The following is a 20,660-nucleotide window of genomic DNA, read 5'->3' as shown; positions in this document are numbered from 1 at the left end:
CCCCCCCCATCGGGCACACCCACAGGCAGTGGGGATTTGCATGGTGACGCCTACTCGCCATACCTATAACACTGTGATATTTGCATAGCCACGCCCACCGTAGTGGTTCTTTGAATAGCCAGTCACGCCTGCAACTAATGTGGATTTACATAGCCACTCCCAGTCACCACGCCAACACCCTACAGTTCTGGGTATTTGCATAGCCACGCCCATCAGCCTCACCCGCACCATGCAGTCAGGCATGTATTTGCATAGCCACACCCACCCATCACACCCATAGCATGCAGTGCAGGGGTATTTGCATGGCCCCTCCCACCACCACGCCCACAGCATGCAGGCCCGGAGACCATAGCGGGATGGAGGTGTAGTTGCATAGCCAAGTTGACCCATCACGCCAACTACCCATGGCCAGCTTGCAGTTGGGGGCTTCATTTGCATAGCCACGCCCCAGATCACATCCATCCGCTGCATGTATTTGCATAACCACGCCCATCCATCTGCAGCATGTATGTATAATTAAATGGACACGCCCATGGACACGCCTATAATATGCAGCCGTCTGGGGTCGTTTGCATAGCCACGCCCACCGTCTACAGAAAACATGTGTATTTATGTGGACACGCCCATATTCTGCAGCCACTTGGGAATATTTGCATAGCTCCTCCTACAGCCCATGACCGTGTATTCCAGCCGTCACGCCCATCATTTGCTGCTGCGATGGGTCATTTGCATAGCACCTCATCGCCTCTTGCAGGGGGTTCGAGCCGAACCCGTAGCATGCTGCCTGTGTTCATTTGCATAACCCCGCCCACCAACTAATACACCATCAGTAGCCGCTGGGTCTATTTTGCATAACCCCGCCCACCGCCCGCAGTCGCCGGGTGTCGTTTGCATAGCCCCGCCCTCCAGCCCCGCCTGCCTCCCAGGGCCGCGGGTTCGAGCCCCGCCGCCGCCCCCGCCGCTCACCTCCGGCTCCGGCCTTTTGTTGCTCCGTCGCGGCGGCTCCCCCCGCGCAGTGCGGGGCCTCGGGCGGCTGGGTTGGCCTCCGGCGCCCACCCCCCTCCAGCCGGCCCCTATGGAAGCGACTAACTCGGCGCCGCTCCTCCTTTGTCTGCCGAGGCGGGCGGCGGGGGGCGGCCCGGGGCGGTGGGAGGCAGCGGGGAGCCGAGCCCCAGCGAGCAGGAGGCTTTGTGAGAGCTTCGGCTCCGGCGAGAAACCGCCTCCCACACACGGCAGCTCTTTGGGCAGGGTGCGGGGCTCCTTTCCCCGGCCCCACCTCGCTCCTTCTGCCGCCCCCCATCCCGGTTATCCTTCCTCCCCGTCCGTGATCCCTGCCCTGCTCCGGACCCTGCAATCCCTCTGCTCCAGGATCAGGCTGATCGGTCCCCAAACTATGTCTCTGCATCCCCCTGTCCTGGACCCACCAGCCCCAGAGGGATCCCTGCCCTACACTTGGTCCCCGGGCATCCCTCTGCTCCAGGATCCCTGGCTGATTCCTCCTTGGGACCATTCCCCTTACATCCCCCTGCCCCAAGATCTGCTGTCCCCTGGCTGATCCTTCCCCAGGACCATCTCCCTGCATCCCCCACCCCACCTTAGACCTCCTCTCCCAGGTAAAAGCCCTCTGCAAGCATCATGGAGCTCGGCCCCCACCCTAGCAAGACCTTCTTCCTTGGTGCCAGAGGTCCCATCCACACTTCTGCCTCTCCTCTGCTCCCACACAGGGTAATGAGGCATTAAGGGGTGCTGGAGGGAAAGGTGCAATGATCTCTGTGCCACCAGGTGGGTGGGTGGGCCTGAGCCATCCCCTGCAGGGTGATGCTGGTGCCTCCAAGCCAGGATTCCTGGGCAGGAGGAGGACAGGGGGGACCCAGGGCCATCCCTGCACATGGGCCATGGGACAGAGAGCAGAAAACACCCGCGAGCAGGCATTGCTACTGGAGGAATTCCTCCCCTGAGAGCAGCCCCCTGCCCCTTTATTCCCCCAGCTACACCTCAGGGGACACCTTGTCCCACAGCACCTGCTGGGGCTGGAGGAGGAGGAGGCAGAGGGGGGATCTGTTCTGCTGCCATCTGTGCCCTCTGCCACCTCCTTTCCCGGGGATGGCTCCTTGGAAATAAGCAGGCTCTGTCCTCAGCCCTCAATGCTTCTCCTCTGGCTTTCTCTGAAAAACAAGGAGTTTTGTCCCTGGCTTTTCACCACCAGCCGCTCTGTGTGCGGGAGAGGGCGGCTGCAATGGCCCCAGTCAGCAGGACAAATAAATGGCCCGAAACTCGATACGCGAGAACTTTCTGGCATAAAAGAATTTCTAAGGAGAGGTTTTATTTTCCCCTCGGAGCCCCAGTCTCTCGTGGTCTGGTCCAAACACAAAGGCTGTCCTCAATTTCCCATCTCACTTTCTCTCCTCACAGCTGGGTGATGCTTTGGAGCACCTTCTCCCCTGTGCCTCGCTCGACTCAACTTCCGCGGGCTCTCAGCATCCCTGGACCACCAGGCTCCAGAGCCTCTGGCTGCAGTTCTGGGGGTAGTGACACACATTTGGCAGTGAATTAAACTGGGGCAGCTGCAGCCCTAGGCTGCTCGCAGCCCACCTTCCCCCAACCCCCTCTCCTACCTGCCCGCTGCTCCCTCGAGCTGCGCTGGGGTGATGCTCAGCCCTGCTCCAGGCCATCCTCCTGCCATCTGCCCCCCAAGAATGGCTGGGGGGTGTCCTGGGTACCTGCAAAGCAGCCAGGTCCCCTCCACCCCCTCCCCATCCTCAGGAACCCTTTCTCAGCAGCACCGAAAGGGTTCTGGCCCCACCCGGTGTATCATTAACCCAGAACTGAGCCATTAACAGCCCAAGTCCCCATCGTTATAAATCAGCCTTCCCCATAACTTCCTCCTCCCCTGCTACAGTTTAAGCCTGTGGTTTCCTGTCCTAATTAACCAGTGAGGTTAATTGGCCCCCAGTTTCTTTACACATCCAAGCCTCCCTGAGGGGTGGTCTTTCCATCCTCCCTTCAAGCACTGACCCTCAGACCCTTCCCCTCCCTGCGAGCTCCGCTTCATCCCCAGGCTGGCCGGGAGGGGTGGGCAGCGCCAGGGCGGCCACTTTTGTGGGACTGAGGGTGGCTGAGGGCGGCTGCCCACCTGCCCAGGTCCTGTGAGCTGGCAGCTGCCTCCTCAACCCCCCTCACAGACTTGGGGTGGGCACCAGCCACCTACCCAGCACCCTATCTCTGTCTTCATCCCTGTTTCTGTCCTTATCCCCATCACCATTTCTGTCCCAATTTCCATCCCTGTCCCTGTTCTCATCCCCATCTCTATTCCTCTCTTCATTCTCGCCCCCATTCTCATCCTTATTCCTGTCCCCACTCCCATTTCAGTCTGTATTCCCATCCCCATCCCTGTCCCCATCCCTCTCCCTCTTCCATTCCCACCCCAATCCCTGTCCCTCTCTCTATCCCTGACCCCATTCCCATCCCCATTCCCATTCCCACCCTTCCCTCCATCCCATCCCCTCTTTGGGCAGCGGTGCCAGAGGCCCCAGGCTGCTCCCGGGTTCCTCGGCACAGCCCGTGCCAGCTCCGTGCTCCGTTCACCCTCCCCACGCCTGCTGCCTCATCCTCGGGGCCAGGGATCCCCGGCTCACCCCCGGCGGGCAGCGGATACCAAGGGCACCAGGGTGGGCATCTCCAGGGAGAAGGAGGAGGCAGCAGGCAGTGTCCCCGGGGAGAAGGATGATGCCAGGAGGGAGGTGGGCGATGCCGGCAGGAGGTGCCTGGACCCAGTCTGGTGGCCCAGGGACCAGCTCGCTGCCTCCCACCCCACGGAGCCTGCAGGGATGCTGGGATCAGCTCAGCAGAAGCACCCCCAGACCCCCATCCCTCTGCGCCAGCTCCCGCACAGGGCTGCGGGATGCAGGGACTTGGAGTTACAAGGAGGTAGGGATGCAAGAAGCCTGTGGGATGCAGGGAATGGGTCTTGCGAGGACTTGGGGATGCAGGGACTGGGGGTTACCAGGAGCGGAGGCTGCGAGGGCTGTGGGGTGCAAGGATTAGAGGTTGCAAGAAATGTGGGATGCAGGGATTAGAGATTGCAAGAACTGTGGGATGCAGGGACTGGGGAATGCAAGGGCTGGCAGGCACTGCTTTGTGTCCTGCTGCTGGGGAAAGCATTCCTGCTTTTTATAACCCTGCTGCCTCTCCCCAGCTGCCAGCCCCGTGCCAGCCAGCGTGCCCTGGGGCAGCCGGGGGGCCGTGCCCAGGCAGGGGGGGGGGTCTGCAGGGGTCTGCAGGGCCCGTCCGACCTGCACAGCTGCATAGCTTGTCTCCAGCTATTAAACAAACTCCTCCACCTCTCCCCCCCCTCCTCTCCATCCCCTTCCTGTCTGCCAGACTGCTGCTTAACCCTCTGCTGCCTTGCTCCTCGCCCAGCAGCCCCACGGAAGCGGCATCTCCCAGATATTTGGCTAACAGGAGTGATCCCCCCCCTCTCAGTGCCCCCCAGCCCGGTTGGGTGGTGGGAGGTGTCCCTCCAGGTCCCCAGGGTGCCCCCAGCCTGGCACTGCCCTGCGGAGAGCGAGGGCACACGGCAGGAATGATGGAGCCAGGGATTCGCTGGGGGCCTGGAGGGTTGTGGGGGGCACCCACCTGTGGGGGGCACTGGGAGACCCTGTGAATGGGAGCTGGGAGAGGGGGCACGGGAATGGGCAGGAGCTGGGGGAGGCAGGGACTCCCCGTTAGTGGGAGGGCATGGGGATGCAGGGAGTGGAGGATGGAAGGACTGGGAGATGCAGGGATTGGGGGATGCAGGGATTGGGGGATGGAAGGACTGGGGGATGCAGGGATTGAGGAACATAAGAACTTGAGGATGCAAGGGGTGGGGGTTGCAGGGCAAGGCAATGCAAGGGCTTGGGGTGCAAGGACTGGAGGGTGCAGGGACTGGGGGATGCAGGGCAGAGGGAGAGAGGAGTTGCAGTACAGGACAGGGGATGCAAGGTCTGGGGAGGAGGGGAGAGATGCAAGGTGAGGGTCCGGGCCTCCGCTGCCCCATCTCAGCAATCCCATCCCACTGTGGGAAGTGATGCCAGGAGGTGGCCCTGCCCGCTGGAGAGATCCAGCTGCAGATCTCCTTTGCAGATGGGCAGTGGTGAAGGAGGCAGTTGGGAGCAGCGGCCCAGACCCCCTCCACCCCAGGGTAACCGCTCCCTTTCCTCGTCGCGGAGAACAGCACATGTCGGTGCACGGAGGCAGCGCTGCCCCAGCCTCCCGCTGAGCGTGGCACTGCCGCCGGAGCAGCCTCCATCCCTCCCCAGGCCCCTCCATCAGCCCGCACGCCGCAGCTGTCGGAGATGCCAGCTTTGTGTGTAACCCCGAGCAGCTCCCAGCCCAGGAACCACTGCGGATCCAGCAGGATTCACCCCTCCTGATTGATCTGAGCCTTCCGGAAGGGCTGTCTTAGGGATGCCACGCTCTGCTGCCACCGTCCTAGGACACCACGGAGAGGACAGACCCTGTCCACCCCCCACTCCCAGGACCTCCCTGATAGCCCTCTGCCTCCCACGCTCCCTCCCGCAGATGTTTGTGCCTTTGCTGCTCCAGCCCCGGTGACAAATGCTCGCTTGAGCAGGGTTTATTATTGTAAAAGCTTGGAGATGGCTCGGGCCAACTTTCCGCCTGGGGCCAAGCCAGCGGCTGCAGGGCACCCTTCGGAGCAGCCACGAGCTGTCCCCACCCTGGGCTCCCTCTGCTCACCAAAGGGTTGGGGACCAATCCCCTGGTGTCCCCCTGCACCCTGCGGCTGCTGTGGGTGTGTGCAGGAGCGCAGGGCAATCCCTGGGGAAGGATGAAGCCAGGCAGCCATCCTTCATCCGGCAGCACTGGGAGAGGAGGGGGATGTTCACGGGGAGCCCCCCTCAATGCCCTGCTGCTTCTCCCCTGCTCCGCTCCCCGGCTGGGCTGGAGCGCGGCGGGCTCGGTGATCGATGGCCGAGGCGCGGGCTTGCCAAGCCCTGCGTGTTTGGAAGGCGCCGTGTTTGTCTTGGCAGGAACAGGGATGTCATCTCCTCCGCCTCGCACCGTGACGAGCTGGGAAAGCCGACGGGGGGTTGCGCCCGAGCGGGTCCCCTGGCAGCGGGAGCAGAGGGGGCTGCCCTAGAGGGGCGCGGTGAGGTCCCAGCGAAGCGACGGGACAAGCAGAGGCGCCAGGCGGGTACGGCGAGGGCAACGCGGGGAGAAGCCAAGCCTGATGGGCCTTGGCAGAGTGGGTTTGGCCACCTGGATGTGCCCTCTACGCAGAGATGCCACCAGGCAGAGGTGCCCTAGCCCAGCCCCTGCACTGGCACAGCCCCTGTGGTCACCAAACACTGTGCTTTGCAGCTGGGGAAACTGAGGCAGGAGGGCAGAACAGCCTGGCAGCGGGTCCTGGGGCTGGAAGCAAGATGGGCGTGAAACAAAGCAGAGTCTCTGGGGCAGGGGACAGCCCAGCCACGGCTCCTGCGGCAAGGACATGAAAGGCAGTGCTGGATCGATGTCCAGCCCAGCGCCGACGGCAAAGGCGTTTGAAGAGCAGCTCTTGCTGATGTTGGCGAGGCTCTTGGTGGATCAATAGCTGTCTGCAAAGGGGGGCAGATTCTGCCGGGGGCGGCCCAGGCAGAGTCTGAGGTAGTGAAGAGGGGCAGACAGGAGCCATGGTCATGTCTGCAGCATGATGGGCTGGTGGGCAGGGTGCTGGGGAGGGGTCGAGCCTTGTGAAATGGGAGTTGCTGGAGCCAGTGCTGCCTGCGTGACTGGGGTGTTTCACTACCCAGCGGCACCCCAGGAGGTTTGGGATGATGGTCACAGCACACAAGCCCTGGCCGGGGCCGTGGGCAGGGGATGTCCGGTGCTGCCGACACCAAGCTGGGACAGGGAGACCCATCCTGCTCTGCCCTGGTGCTGGTTTCCGAGCTGGGGAGATGAGCAGGATGTCCGCCTCCAGCTGTGGTTTGGGTGGCAGCGCCAAGGTCATCCACCCTGGCAGGTGTCCACGCTCTGGACAAAGGAGCCATCACCACCCTTGTGTGGGGGCAGCCCCATCTCATCTGTCTCTTCTCCCTAACCTCACAAGCACAAGCCCCAGGCGCTGCAGCAGAAGGAGCATCACGGTGGGACCGAGCGGGACAAAGCACCCCTGGTGCCCCCCAGCTCACGTGCACGTGGGACAGCATCTGTGTCACTGTGGAAATGGGCAGGAGCTGCGCAAATGGAAACCAGCCCTGGTGGTTCCAGATCCCAGAGAGGGATGTACTGGTCCCTGGCTTTGCCATGGGCACCCCTGGGCATCCCGTACGGTTCCCCGCACCTGAGGGGCTGATGGATGCCAGGGCACAGGGGTGTGCAGATGTGTGTCACAGCGTGGGGATGTGGCAGAGGGCTTGGCCATGTCCCCTCCCTGAATATGCCAAATTTAGGAATACTGATGATTTTTGAGCAATAAAAGAACTTTCCCCTCCTCCGGAATCAAGGCTGGGACTGCCTGCACCATGGTGGGTCCCTGCCCAACCGCGTGGGAAGTGACACGAGGACCATCACAGGACATCACAGCTCAAACCAAGCAGCTGGGCTGCGGGAAGCATCATCTTGAGGGTACAGGGCAGCATCAGTAGTGATGCAGAGCCTCTGGCCTCCCCTTCACTGCTGCCCAGAGCTTGTTTGCAGCCCCAACAGATGTAGGGAGATGCTCAACGTCACCTACAGGAGAGGGACAATTGCATAGATTGACACATTTAAGATAATATCTTCGTTTTCTGGGGCTACCAAGGACTTTCAAGAGCCTGGGAAGGCAGTGTGGGCAGAGGGTAGGAGGCAGCAGCTCAGCAGCACGGCCACCATGTGCCGGTGTGCCACGTAAGTGGGTCAGTGGTGCAGCCTTGGGCAGCAGCAGGCACGGAGGAGCTGGAGAGGACAGGGCGGTGGCAGCCAGAATGGCTCAAGGGCTGGAAGAAACTGGGACACCTCCATGCACGTGGGTCCTCCCAGAGAAGTTGGCTCGGGAGCTGGATCAGTGGGCAGGGAGGAAACAGCACCAGGGAACTGGAGAGGATTTTTGGTTGTGGGACTTGTTGATGGCAGAGCTCCGAGATCCCTCGCGAGGATATCCCAGTGCCTTCATCCCAGTGAGGACAAGTGGGTGCTGAGCACAGCCCCGCACTCGGCACAGCCCAGCCACCCCCAGCAGCCCTTTGGGATGGAGAAAGGATGTTCATCCCAGCATGAATCCGGAGCCCAGACTGCGTCTGCAGTGGGAAGACTGGTGGAAAGGTTTTCCATGGAAACTGGGGGAACTGGGAGATCTCTACAGCTCTGTTGCCCCTTGCATTCCACAACCCCCTCGAAGCACACCCTGCCTCTCCCCTTCCTGGCAAAAATCCGTCAAAATGATGCTCCTGCTCTTAGGTCGCCGTGGCAACCGGCAGGCGTGATGAGGGATGGGTGCAGGATCCGACCTCCATTGCTCCCCACACCCCAAACTGCTTCCAGCAGCCCCAGCGCTGCCTCCTTGCTGGGGGGCTGAGAGCCCCTGGACGCCGAGCCCCGCACGTGCCGTGCTGGGGGAGCCGCTTCCTTGCCTCGTCCTTCACCATCTCCCCAGCCGCCGCCTCAACTTCAAAGCCACCAAAGGCCACATGGCCTGGAGCATCTTTTCCACATCTCTTCTAGGGTGGAGAAGATGCTTTGAAAGCTCCTGGCCTTTCTCCCCTCTTCCTCAGGGTAATTTCCATTTTTTTCAAAACGCCACACAAAAAAAAAAAAAAAAAAAAAGGAGCTTTTTTTTTTCCCTTCTTTGTTTCTCTTCATTGCTTTCTTTTTTTTTCTTTTTTTTTTTCTCTCCCCTTGTCTTTGTCAGCTAAAAATATGCAACCCACCAGGGAAAGGCGTGGGGGGAGCTGCTGCCCTGCCGAGGGGTAGCACCAGTCCCAGGCTGGAAAAGCCACTGGAGGGGGATGCAGATGCTGCCCGGTGTATTTCAGGGGGTGGATTCTGTCGTCCTTTGAGGGGAAAAAGGCTGTCCCATCCCTGGAGGTGTTCCAGGCCAGGTTGGATGGGGCTTTGAGCAACCTGATCCAGTGGGAGGTGTCCCTGCCCATGGCAGGTGGATGGAACTGGATGGGCTTTAAGGTCCCTTCCAACTCAAACCATTCTATAATTCTGTGAAATCCCACCCTAGGAGACTCCCCTTTGCCACTGTGGGCACTCAGGACACCCAATGAAGGGGTCAGATCTGGATCCATCTGTCCCAGCTGTATACCAGGGGATGGAGAGGTGCCCAGGGATGCCGAGCAAGGTGGGGGTGGGATGTCCAAGCCCCTCCAGGGGCGATGACCCCGCAGGGCAGGGATCAAAGCAGCTGAAGCAGGGGCGGACAGAGCGTGGGAGGGAGGTGGGCAGCCAGGCAGAGGAAGGATGTGATTTACCTCATCTCTCGCTCCGCCACAGAACAGATAGAGGAGAAAAACAACCCGAGGGCTCGTCATCTCGAGGAGACGCTGTCAGGGGCCGAGAGGCACCGAGCGGTGCCAAAGCAAGCGGGGAAATTAAATTGGGATGAATCACTCGGAGCAGGCAGCCGTCACCTGAGCCACAAACCTGTCGCAGACCCAGGGAAAACATGTTTTCCAGCTTCCAGCATTGCAATTTTAAGCATCAACCAAGTTTGCAGGAAGGGCACAGGTCTGAAAACTGGTTTAATAGTTTCCCCCTCCCCAAGGATGGGAACATTGCAGCACAATGTCTTGATATGAGGGTAATGACCTGCCATAGGCTTCCCAACAGAGATGGCAGAGGGATGGAGAAGCAAGGACTGCAAGGCAGGACCAAACCTGGGCTGGGAATGGGTGCTGGGTGCGGGGAGGCAGGTGGGGGACCGCCCAGGATGCTGCAGCATCAATGGGATGGAGGAAACCTTGTTGGGAGGCAAGAGGAGGTGGCCCCAGGGCAGGTGTATGTCAGGACATCTACAGGAACCCTGGGATGGAGGTGATGAGAAGTAGGGAAGTGACAGTGCTGATGCTACACTAGACCTAAGGAGGAAATTCTTCGCGCTGAGGGTGGGGAGGCACTGCCGTAGGTTGTCCAGAGAAGCTGTGGCTGCCCCATCCCTGGAGGGGTTCCACGACAGGGATGGGGCAGCCTGGGCTGGTGGGAGGTGTCCCTGCCCATGGCAGGGGTTGGAGCTGGATGATCTTTAATGTCCCTTCCAACGCAAACCATTCTCTGATTCTGTGCTAAAGCAGGGAGGCCCCAAAGCAGGGGCACCAGACAGCGCTGCTGGAACTGCAGGGATCGGCCACCTCCCCGTGGGGGCCCGCATGGCTTGGAGGGCTGAGGACAACCCATCCAGGTGGTGTCTTGGCCTCCTCAAACCCCATGGCCGTGTCCTCAAGCCTCCCTCGTTGTTGGGGTCTGAGCACTCCTGTGCCGGGTGTTGGCATCCCCCAGCCCCGCGGGGCAGCTTGGGGCGCAGGGGGTGATTTATGGAGCAAGGGATTAGCAGGAAGGAGGCATGGGACACACCTGGCAGGCGCTGACGGAGGGGAAAGGGCTGCTGGAGCAGGATGGGGGTGAGTCCCAGGTGGCCAGGCTAGACATTCCTTAGCCTTCCCCGGAGCTCGGATTTACTCCTGTGGCGATGGAGATGTCCCCGTGACTTGGGGCATGGCTGTTCTTGGGAAAGCATCCTGGTGCTCAGCTGGAGCGGGGCAGCAGGATGAGTCCAGGCTGGACAGACTTCCCCCAGTTCCCACAGCCCCATCTCCCAGGCATCCACCTCTCCACCCCAGCAGAGACATCTGGGAGGAGAGGTGTTCAGCAGAGGGGAAACTGAGGCAAGACAGGGGCTGCCTCTCCCTGTTGCAGGGGAGATCCAGCCAAGCTGGAGACTGGACAGATCTGGGATTCCCACTCACAACTCGCCCCGGGAAGCTCACCCGAGGGCTGGTGGGACCATAGGGTTCCTCCGTTAACTGACGGGCAGGCAGCTCCTGGCAGGTGCAGCTCGTGCTCGGCGTTTGGAGAACCCACATGGCCTCCGCCGGACGGGGAACTGCCCACGGGAGCAAGGACATCCCGGCTCCTGCCCGCGCACCCCAGGCAGGTGGCATCGGGTGTCCGCAGCTGCGAGCTGCCTTTCATCTCCTGCCAGGCAGGATCTTGCTTTCCGTCACCTGCTGCCCTCCAGGCCGGAGGCCAAGAGAGCCGCGGGCAGCGCTGATGTGCGAGACTTGGCTGCTCTGCCCGCACGTCCTCTGGCTGGAGGGGGGGCAGTGGGACCCTCGAGATGAGCCATGGGTGATGGAGCTGCCCACGGAGGTGGTGGAGTCCCCATCCCTGAGGGGTTTATAAGACAAGTCGATGAGGTGCTCAGGGATGGTTTAGTAGAGGATGGGTACGGTTGGACTCAATGATCTCGAAGGTCTTTTCCAACCAAGCAATTCTATGATTCCTTGATTGTAAGCAGCATTCCACCACACACAGCCCGCTCTCAGCTCCTCAGCGTGGGGTGGGCTTAGCTTGGACGGAGCCTGGTGAAGTCCTGGGCCAGAACTGATGACTCTGGGCACCTTCTCTGCCAAACTTTCCATCACCCTCAGCTCCTGCCGTCAGCAGGAAGCGCGTGTCTGGGCACGTGTGAGTGTGTCCCCACAAGTCTGTGTCCCCATATGCGTGTGTGTGTGTGTCCCCACACATGTGTGCACTCAGGACCGTGTGCATCCATGGAGATACCCACCTCTATCTCTATATCAGAGCGTTTGGAGCCGGCGTTGCACGCCTGTGAGACTGCAGCATCCCTTTGCAGCATCGTTTCTCAGCGTGTGCAGCCTAATGAGCCAGCACAGCAGAGTTAATTGAGAGGACAGGCAAGCAGAGCTCGTCATTAAGGAAAGCGCTGCGGCAGGTACTGGTGACAAGATGCTGCCTGTCCCCCCGGGCTGATGGCAGCCCCCGCGGGGGACAGTGACAGCCTGAGCTCCCGGGAAAGACGGCTGAAGACGAGCATCCCACACGCCACAGCCCTCGCGCAGGGCCGGCTCCATTAGCAAAAGCAGCCGGGGAGCGGGAATTGCTGCTGCCTGCATGGAGGAATAAATCTGCCAACCCCAGCAGGAGGGGGCTGGCGGGGGCGCGCTGAGCCCTGGACCCTTTGCCCACAGCCCCACTTGCACCCTCCACCCGCAACGCATCCCTCCCGGTGTAACTTGTACAGCACGACAGTGCCCCGGGCGCCAAAGCTTCCCCTTCAGCTCCCACCATTAGGTTTCAGAGTGAACAGGAAGCAGAGGGGACAGAAGAGCTGGCTCTCAGCAGCATGGTGAGCTGTGCCAACGGCCCACGAGGACAGGGAGCCTTACTCAGGGCTGTCAGATTCTCACTAGAAAGGTTCGCAGAGCTGGAAAGGAGCCTTCACCGCCTCCACAGCCAGGAGCTCCCGCACTGCGTCCCTCTTCCTCTCTCTTCCAGACGGTGCCTCTCCCTGGGGGGCCGCATCCCCAGAAGATGTGTCCACAGACACTCCCCCCCACTTGGGAACCCAATCCTTGCCATGGATATCTCCATCTCCACCTCCATCTCTAAGGCTGGGAATGCATTTTTCTGACCCTTCAAGTAAGCATTCACTCTGAAACCTAATGGCGGGGCAAAAGCCTGTCCTGTGGGGAGGAAGGCATCCTGATGGAGCAGAGTCCACCTTCCTGCCTCCTCCCTCCCATCACTGCAGCCCCCTCAGCCCTGCACCCCCTACCCCAGCACCGCAGGCAGAATGAAACCTTCCTGGAGCATGAATCCTCCTGGCCAGATTCACAGGAGACGACGAGATCATTTGGTAGCTGTGGGGTGCTGTCAGGGGGACCGGAGTGTTTATGAGTTGATAACCTTATCACAGAGACATCCCTAATTAAGCTTGTTAGCTCTTTATGATAAACAACATATGGGCTGGAGCCAGGGGGCTCAGAGAGGCCACGTGCTCTCCAGCAGCCGGGCAGCCCGCGGGGCAGTCTGGGCAGGAGAACAGGCAGCCCTGTGTTTGTGCCTGGCTCTCCCTCCCCGTCCTGAAAGGGACCTTCAACCCCGTGGCTTCTTTGACCCTCCAAACCCTAATATTAGTCTTGGGTTTCTCTTCTGGACTGGAGGAGAGCCAGCAGGAGGGGGGCTGGATTGCAGAAGGCTGCTGGGGCTTTGCTGGCGCTATGAGAACCCCCTCCCAAGGGGAAGGCCAGAGGGCAGCACAAGAGGGACACGAAGTGTCTGCTGAGGGCCTGGAGATGAAGGGGTGGTGGAGAACAGAAGCTCTGTATTCTTTACGGGGAGAAATCAGAGGACTGCATCTTAACATGCTGTTGAGTGCATGGCCCTTGGGTTTTACGCAGGGCCTGCCACCACCTCAGGATGGTTTCTTCATCCATTGTCTGGCTAGCAGTTGGAGATATCCATCCATCCATCCATCCATCCACCCACCCACCCACCCAGGCATCCACCCTGATATCACCCATGCTTGCCTTCACCCGTCCTTCTGCCTCGTCAACCCATCCCACCACGGATCCTTGCCTTCCCCTCTCCTCCTCCCCCATCTCTCTGCTCTCCCCAAGCTCGAGGTGCTCACGATCTGCCCTGATGCTCATTAGGTACCAGACCACGTCTCCAGGGCCAGACCTGCTAAGGGGGTGCAGGGAGGGCACCCACTTTCTCCCCCTCCTCACAGCCCAAGCCAGCGCCAGCGTTTCTTATCTCTGAGATCCCACCTTGCTGGCGGAGGAGCAAGGCAGGACGTTGCATCCCTGGGGAACGGCAAGCCAAGCGATAACGAAATCACAGCGGCGAGGAGAAAAATTACCTTGCCTGAATTTTAAAAACTTCTCGCCGAGGTTGCCGTGGTAACTGAAAGGTGCATCACGTTGCTCTGACAACCCCGAAACAGCCAGGTTTTTGCCTGGCGGGCTCTGAAGCGGCAGGTTTTGAGGAGGGGGAGCCCAGTGTGGTAGAAAACGGGTGGCCCATGGGATGTTCAGCCTTGAGCATTCCTGCAGATGGAGATGTCCCCCTCCCCATAGCTGCCTGCATTACCACCCCACCCCACCATCACTTCCACACTCTGCTCATCCATCTCTCCTGGGAAGCATTGGAGGAACAGGATTGAGAGGCTCCAAGCCCAACCATGTGGTCCCCTAAGAAGGTGGCAGGGAGATGGGACAGGCTCAAGGTTGATCCACCCTGCTGTGGGCGGGCAGCTTGGGGACCCTTCTTCCACCCTGCTCAGAGTTTGGGCATCTAGAGCAGAGTTTTGGGTTCCAAGCCCCAAGGCGAGCGGCAGCAGCATTGTCCCAGCCCACGTAAATCACTGCCACAGAAACATCCCCAGCGGGGTTGAAAAATAGCAGGTGACTCACGCAGAGCAAAGGGTCCAAAATAGCCCCTCCGGGGTGCTCCTAAAATTAGTCTCCCTCCCGGGAGGTCCCAGCCCCTGTGTCCTTGCCAGGGCACAGCCGCGGTGCTGAGCTCGCCTGTCTTCTGCCGCCGTGGCTGTGTCCATCCTGGGAAAACAGGGTCCCTTTTGCTGCTTCCATCCTTCTGGGATCTCCCCAAAACCCATCCTTGGGTGTGGTTGAGCCACTCATTCCCAAGTCCCCAGGCAGATCTGGGGGACTCCTGTTTGTGTGGTGCCCCACACAACGCTCGCAGCCCTGAGCACCATAAAACACAGTTTAGGAGCACAGGAGTTAGCAGGGTGCTGAGGGCTTGTGCCCATCCTGCTCCATCACCTGGATTTGAGTATGGTGGAGAGCAGCGTAGACTATTAGGATCGCGAGGTGGCTGATGAGGTGTTTTCCAGTCCCCTGGAGATTCAGACTCGCCGTGGCAGGGTGGCACCAGCCTGTCCCACCCACTGCTGAGAGGCGAGTGGGGCCGGTGGGGGACACAGAGGGACCCTAGGAGCAGCATCTGCTCCGCCAGTGTGGCCGGGAGCGTTCCCCATTCCAGGCCATCCCTCCATCAGGAGGAAGCGGTACCCGGTTAATTAGAGGAAGGGATGAATAATTCCTTTTTATAATGCAACGTCGCGCGGCAGATGCCGTCTGCCTCATCTCGGCGCGCGCGGGAGCCCGCGTTATTCTGCTCTCAGCAGAGTTATTTATACACTGGGACATTTTTCAAAGCGCCGCTTTGATGGTCTTCCACCAGCTCAGAAAAAAAAGTAGTCCATCCCAAAATAACCCGAGTGAAAGTCACAGCTCTTCATTACGAACATCTTCAACCGGGGGGCTCGGAGAACAAAAACCCATCACATTCCTCCCATCAAATCCGCCCTTTTCAAGTGCATTTCAAATGGGTTCAATCCGCCGACAAGGCAGCTAGACAAGCGCTAATGATGCTGCAGGCACATCCCACCCCGAATTCAGGCCGGGGAGAGGGATGGAGCTGTGAGGCAGAAGGGATTTAGCAGCCTCCAAAGCCCATAGGGGCTTTGGGGTGGCCAGGACAGAGTCAACCCTGCAAGGACCACAGTGGGATACACAGGGGGAAATGTGGTCTCTCTCTCACTCGTTTTTTCCTGCTGCAGGAAGCAGTTTCTCCCCCTCAAACCAGGCTTTGGAGGAAGGGAAGGAGCACCAAATAATTTGTTCTGAGGAACTGGAGCAAAAAAACCCAAGCTCTCATTTCCCCATCACACCCGCACGCACACACCCCTTGGGTCTGGTTGCTGTTAAAGGGAAAAAAGGGAGGGGGGGAATAGAGATGTTTGTAGGTGGTGACAAATTCCTGTGAAAACGGTTCTGACATGAAGCTGTCTCCCATTCAAGTTTCTTCCCAGTGGAGACTCCCTCGCTCCCACACCTGGCAAAGGGCCTGAGCTGCTCACCCCACTCTGCCCACCGAGGGCTGTGGAAACAGTGGGTGCCCCACAGAGCAGCGTGCGGGTTTTGGGGACCCCTCATCGCTTGGGCTCTCCAAAACCCTCTCCCATGCGCTGGGTGTTTTGATGGGGTGCCCTGAGTGCACCTGGCACCGTTTGCATCCACCCTGCCCGCTGCCAGGGACTCCAGCATCACACGTAGCCTGTGGCGGCTGCCAATCACCAACACTCCCCATCAATCCCACTCTGCCTATCAATCCTGCTCTGCCTCTCAATCCCGCACCCTCACTCCCCTCACCAGCCCCTGTGGGAAGAGGACTAAGGGCCACAGGGATCCCTCGGAGCACAGGGTGTGCACTGCACCCTAGGAAAGAGGGAAACTGAGGCAGCCTAGGACACACACCAACCTCCCAGGGTGTAAAATGCCCTTGAGAGCTCGGCTCGCCCTCTGGGTGCTGTCTGCCCCGTTGCCTGCACCCCTCATCTTCTCTCCCAGGGGCTGGGCTCCACTGCCAGCCCAACATGCCGTGGCTCCAGGGCTGCTGCGCTGCCAGGCAGGTGATCAACAGCTCACTGTTGGCAACAGGGAAGACTCTCTGCCAGGGAAAGCATCTCTTTACCCTCCAGATCCTCCTGTTTCAGCATTTCTGCAAGGCTGGAGCATCTCCCCTGGGAGAAGCCCGAGTGCCCATGCCCAGTGCAGCAGAGCCTCAGACGCAGCCTGGCACCCAGCCCACTGCCCGGCAGGAAAACCATGCTGGATGCAGCCGCAGGTCCCGGGGCCTGGATCCCAGCCCCCATCTGCTTTTGGTTCCTTCCAACAGCACCAGAGCCCTCACTCCAGCCCCCGGGACTGCAAATTGGGTCCACGTTGCTGCAGATGGCGAGTCAATTAAAACCATCTCTTTTTCCACCCCAGCAAGGAAACCTGGACCATGTGGTTTCCAAGCCAGAAACAGGCGGTCAAAACAGCATCCGGGTGGAGTGCCTGAGGGATAAGGGACACAATTCCCCTTCCTCACCTACGCTGGTCCCATGAGGCTGGGTGGGGAGAGTGGCCAGGGTGACACAGCCACCCATCCAGTGCCACATGGACTCCATCCAGGGGGCAGGAGGGGGTGCTGTCACCTCTGCCAGGAAAGAGGCCACTCTTTGCCTGTGCACTCCCAACTTCAGCTGTTCTCCTCCTGCCCCAGAGCATCTAACACCCCACCAAACAGGCAACCTGGGGGTGGGAGGGACACAACGACTTCCATTACCTACTGGGGCAATGCTACACCATAGCCCTGCCTGTCCTCTCTGTGACAGCCCCATGACCATGGGGCACTGGAGTGAAATGAGGAAGGGAAAACCATTCCTGGACAATTCTAGAGTATTTCAGACATTAGGTAGCTCAGGAGAGGAAGGACTGATGCAGTGGGCAGAAGAAAGGGAAACTGTCATTTAAATCCCCTGCAGCACAATGTGGAAAGGTGATGGGAGAGGAGCGTAAGCACGCACATGCACACATGTATGGGTGTATGAGGGCACACGTAGGTGCATAAGCACACACAAACGCACGTGGATGCGTAGGCACTGCACAAGCACACACAAGTGCATGCCTGCACCCCCACCCCCAGGCTCTGCCCCTGCAGCAGCAGCCACCACCTCCCATTTTAGGTCACCTTTTGGTACCTGGGATATGAATCCTGGGGAGCTGCAAGTACCTGGCTTTGGCCACCACTCAGCACACACACAGCCAAGGTGGCCTCACACCACGGCTGTCCCCAGCACCCATCCTGCTGAGCATGGCAAGCTTTTTGTCAGGAGGGATTTTAGGGAAGCAACAAGGTCCACACCAAGTCCTGGGGCCAAGCTGAGCTCCCACAAGCACAGGTTGCTTCATAAAGCTCTACAGACCCATCCCTGTGCACCCCAGGTCTCCATCAGTCCTGACCGGCAGCATAGGGACGTTTTCCTGCCCACGGGAAGCATTTCAGTAGGAGTGCAAGCTGCTAACCAGGCAAGCAAGGCATGCCTTGGGCTGTCCACGCAGTGCCGAGTTCTGCCATGGGCTGGTAACTCCAGGATTAACAAACGCTGAGGAGAGAGGCTGTTTGCGCTAACGACTTGGCTGGTTTCCTCACTTCAATTAGTGTGCAAGAGCTTGCGATGCTCGGAGGGCCTCCCGGAGAGTAAGGGCAGAGCAGACTTGGGAGTTTTAATATTAATAATGCTGAAAGCCAGCCAGAAAAATCCCAAACCTTGAAACCAGACTGGCAGTCATCTTGAATTCTGTGTATTATAGGCACTGGAAGGAGCCACAGCCTGGCTGGTGCTGAGGCCCTGGAGGTCACCCTGCAGCCAGCCCAGTGCCTGGGAAGAAGCCCAAGCCACAGTTGTGCCCTCAACCTGCTGCCCCCCGAGGAAAGGGCACAGGTCTCTTTGGGTGTCCCCTTCATCCCCCACGCTAGGTTCTCCACGCACTTTGGGACTCCGAAACCTCCCCTTTCCCCTAGCATCTAGAGAGACCTTCTTGCTGCTCAGCTGTAGGGAAACTGAGGCTCAGAACAACTGCAGTGCAGCTCTGCCTATACAGGGACTGCTCCGCATCTTCTCCTGCCAGCGCCCTGCTCCAAAACCCTCTCTCAAACGCCCTACTTTCTTCTGCATTCCTGCTAGGATGCACATCAGCCCATATCTGGCATTTCAGCCATGGGCCAGCACCCTCCTGGAACAACCTGCACCAGGATCAGCCCATCAGGAGATGCAGCTGCCCTGGCCTGAGGGAGCTGGGCTGCTCCCTCTCAGCGGAGCAGACGGCTCCTCTCTGCTTAGGGGGAGTCCTGCCTCATTACCATGCATGTGGGGCTGGCCCCATCCCACCGCTTCTCCCCTCCCTGCCCTCGGATTTCAGGACCAGGAAGGCAGGGACACTGCGTCCCTCTGAAGGCAGTGGGCCACGGCACATTCAGTCACGAACAGCCGCGTTGCGCTGCCTAAATTGGAGGCGCAGGTGCTGACAGGCACTGGTGCCTCCATGCCCTGCTCCAACGCTGGGGGCTGAAGGACGCCTTTGGCAGTAGGGGGGCTGCGTGCTCCCACACCTTGGCTTCTCCCTTTCCTTGTGTGCCCAGCAGCAGCACCTGCCCCCAGGAAGGGGAGCTTTGACCATGGGAAGGGGGACTGTGACCCCAGGACCCCCAATAAAGCCTTGCCAAAGGAGGGGACCCCACTTTGGGCTCTCCCGTCCAGCAACACCCCTCAAAGCAGGCTCCTGGCTCCACACTGCAGCCATTCTGCAGGAGGGATGGGATGGGGCTGGGTCAGCACTTTGCTGCAGTGAGAGGGAAAGAGCCTGCTTGGAGTCAGCCAGAACCAAGAGAAGGCTGCGCTGCACCCACGGCAAGTGCTGCTCCCCCCTCTTTGTCTGGGACATCACCTCTCATCAGGAGGATGTGCTGCGATAGGGATCGATGGGCTGCAAAGAAGCTAAGCTGCACAAATGCACTTTATCGACTGATCGAGCCCACCTGCTGGGAAACAACCCCCCCATTTACAGCCCAGAGCAGCAAAGCACTTTGCCGGGTCACCAGCCAGGACAAGGGGGAGGTGGAGGAGGCTGCTGCAAAGCACGAATCCCTGCCGCAGTGCACCAAGTCCGTTTGTCGCTATCATCACCCTGTGGGGAAACTGAGGCAGAGAGCTGGCACTCTCAGGTCATTTCAACCCATCTGGCTTCCTTTGTAGGGCAAAGGAAGAGATGCTACATCCTGGGACCCCTCTCTCCCCTCGAGCCTGGCTCCAGCTGCTCACAATGACGGGGAGATGACAATCGGGGGCTGCCCCCACCCCTGCTGCCCCCAATCCGGTGCCGGCCCCGCAGCAATGCTCGGGGAGCCCTGCGCGGTGGCGACGTGATGTGCAGAGCGTGCGATAGCTGCGCCACGCCTGCCACCTGGTGGCCTGGGGACGCGGTGGCTCCCGCTCCTTGCACATCGCGGTCTCTGGAAGCCGGAGTTTCCCTAACCCGGCTCCCCCTGTCCCGCAAGGCGCGGGGGCGGCAGCAAGACGGGATTCATCCAACCCTGAAAGGCAGCCACATGGAGCTGCCCTCAATGCAGAGATAGACCTTGCACAAGAAGGGAAGGCAGAGCTGCTCTTGCTCCATCCTAAACCTTCCTACTCCCACTCCAACAGTGCTGGACAGTATTTCTCCATGGGGAAAGACTGGGCTTCCCTGGAGAGGCTGAGCAGCCAGAGACATCAGCAAAGGCAGAGCTCAGTCCGCTGCTCATCCTGCCTCTGGGAAGAGGACACAAGTGTGCCACCCAGGGCACAAGCAGAGGCAGAGGAGAAACCCAACAGTAACTGAAAAGCAGCAGAAGGGAACCTCTGGGAGAGGATGTGGCTTGCCCTCACACTCCGTGGCACTGTGCCCACAGAGACCCTGTGCTCAGGCTCACACCCTGCCTTCAGCCCACCACCCACAAAGCCCAGCTGCCATCACTCAGCGGCTCCTGAACACAGCCTGGAAGGTGTGGGACACATTTCTGCTCATCCTCTCCTGCTCCTCTAGCTACCACAGGAAGTGATGCAAGGAGATGCAGCCCTCCACCAGCCAGCATTCACACTGAAACTCTGAGAAAAGACTCAGAACAAGGCACAGCACAGGGGTGAGAGGAAGCAGAGCACTGTGCAGCAGAGACACAACTCCAGCCCTGAAGTCTCATCAAGGAAGAAGCAGAACCAGAGAAAGGACAAGTAGCACTGGCAAGTAGTTCTTCATTCACCCACCGAGAAACAGAAA

Source organism: Cuculus canorus, chromosome 11 (assembly GCF_017976375.1).
Source record: "Cuculus canorus isolate bCucCan1 chromosome 11, bCucCan1.pri, whole genome shotgun sequence".
NCBI classification, from domain to species: domain Eukaryota; kingdom Metazoa; phylum Chordata; class Aves; order Cuculiformes; family Cuculidae; genus Cuculus; species Cuculus canorus.
The sequence above is the reverse complement of the archived record's forward strand: the minus strand, read 5'-3'. Positions refer to the sequence as shown.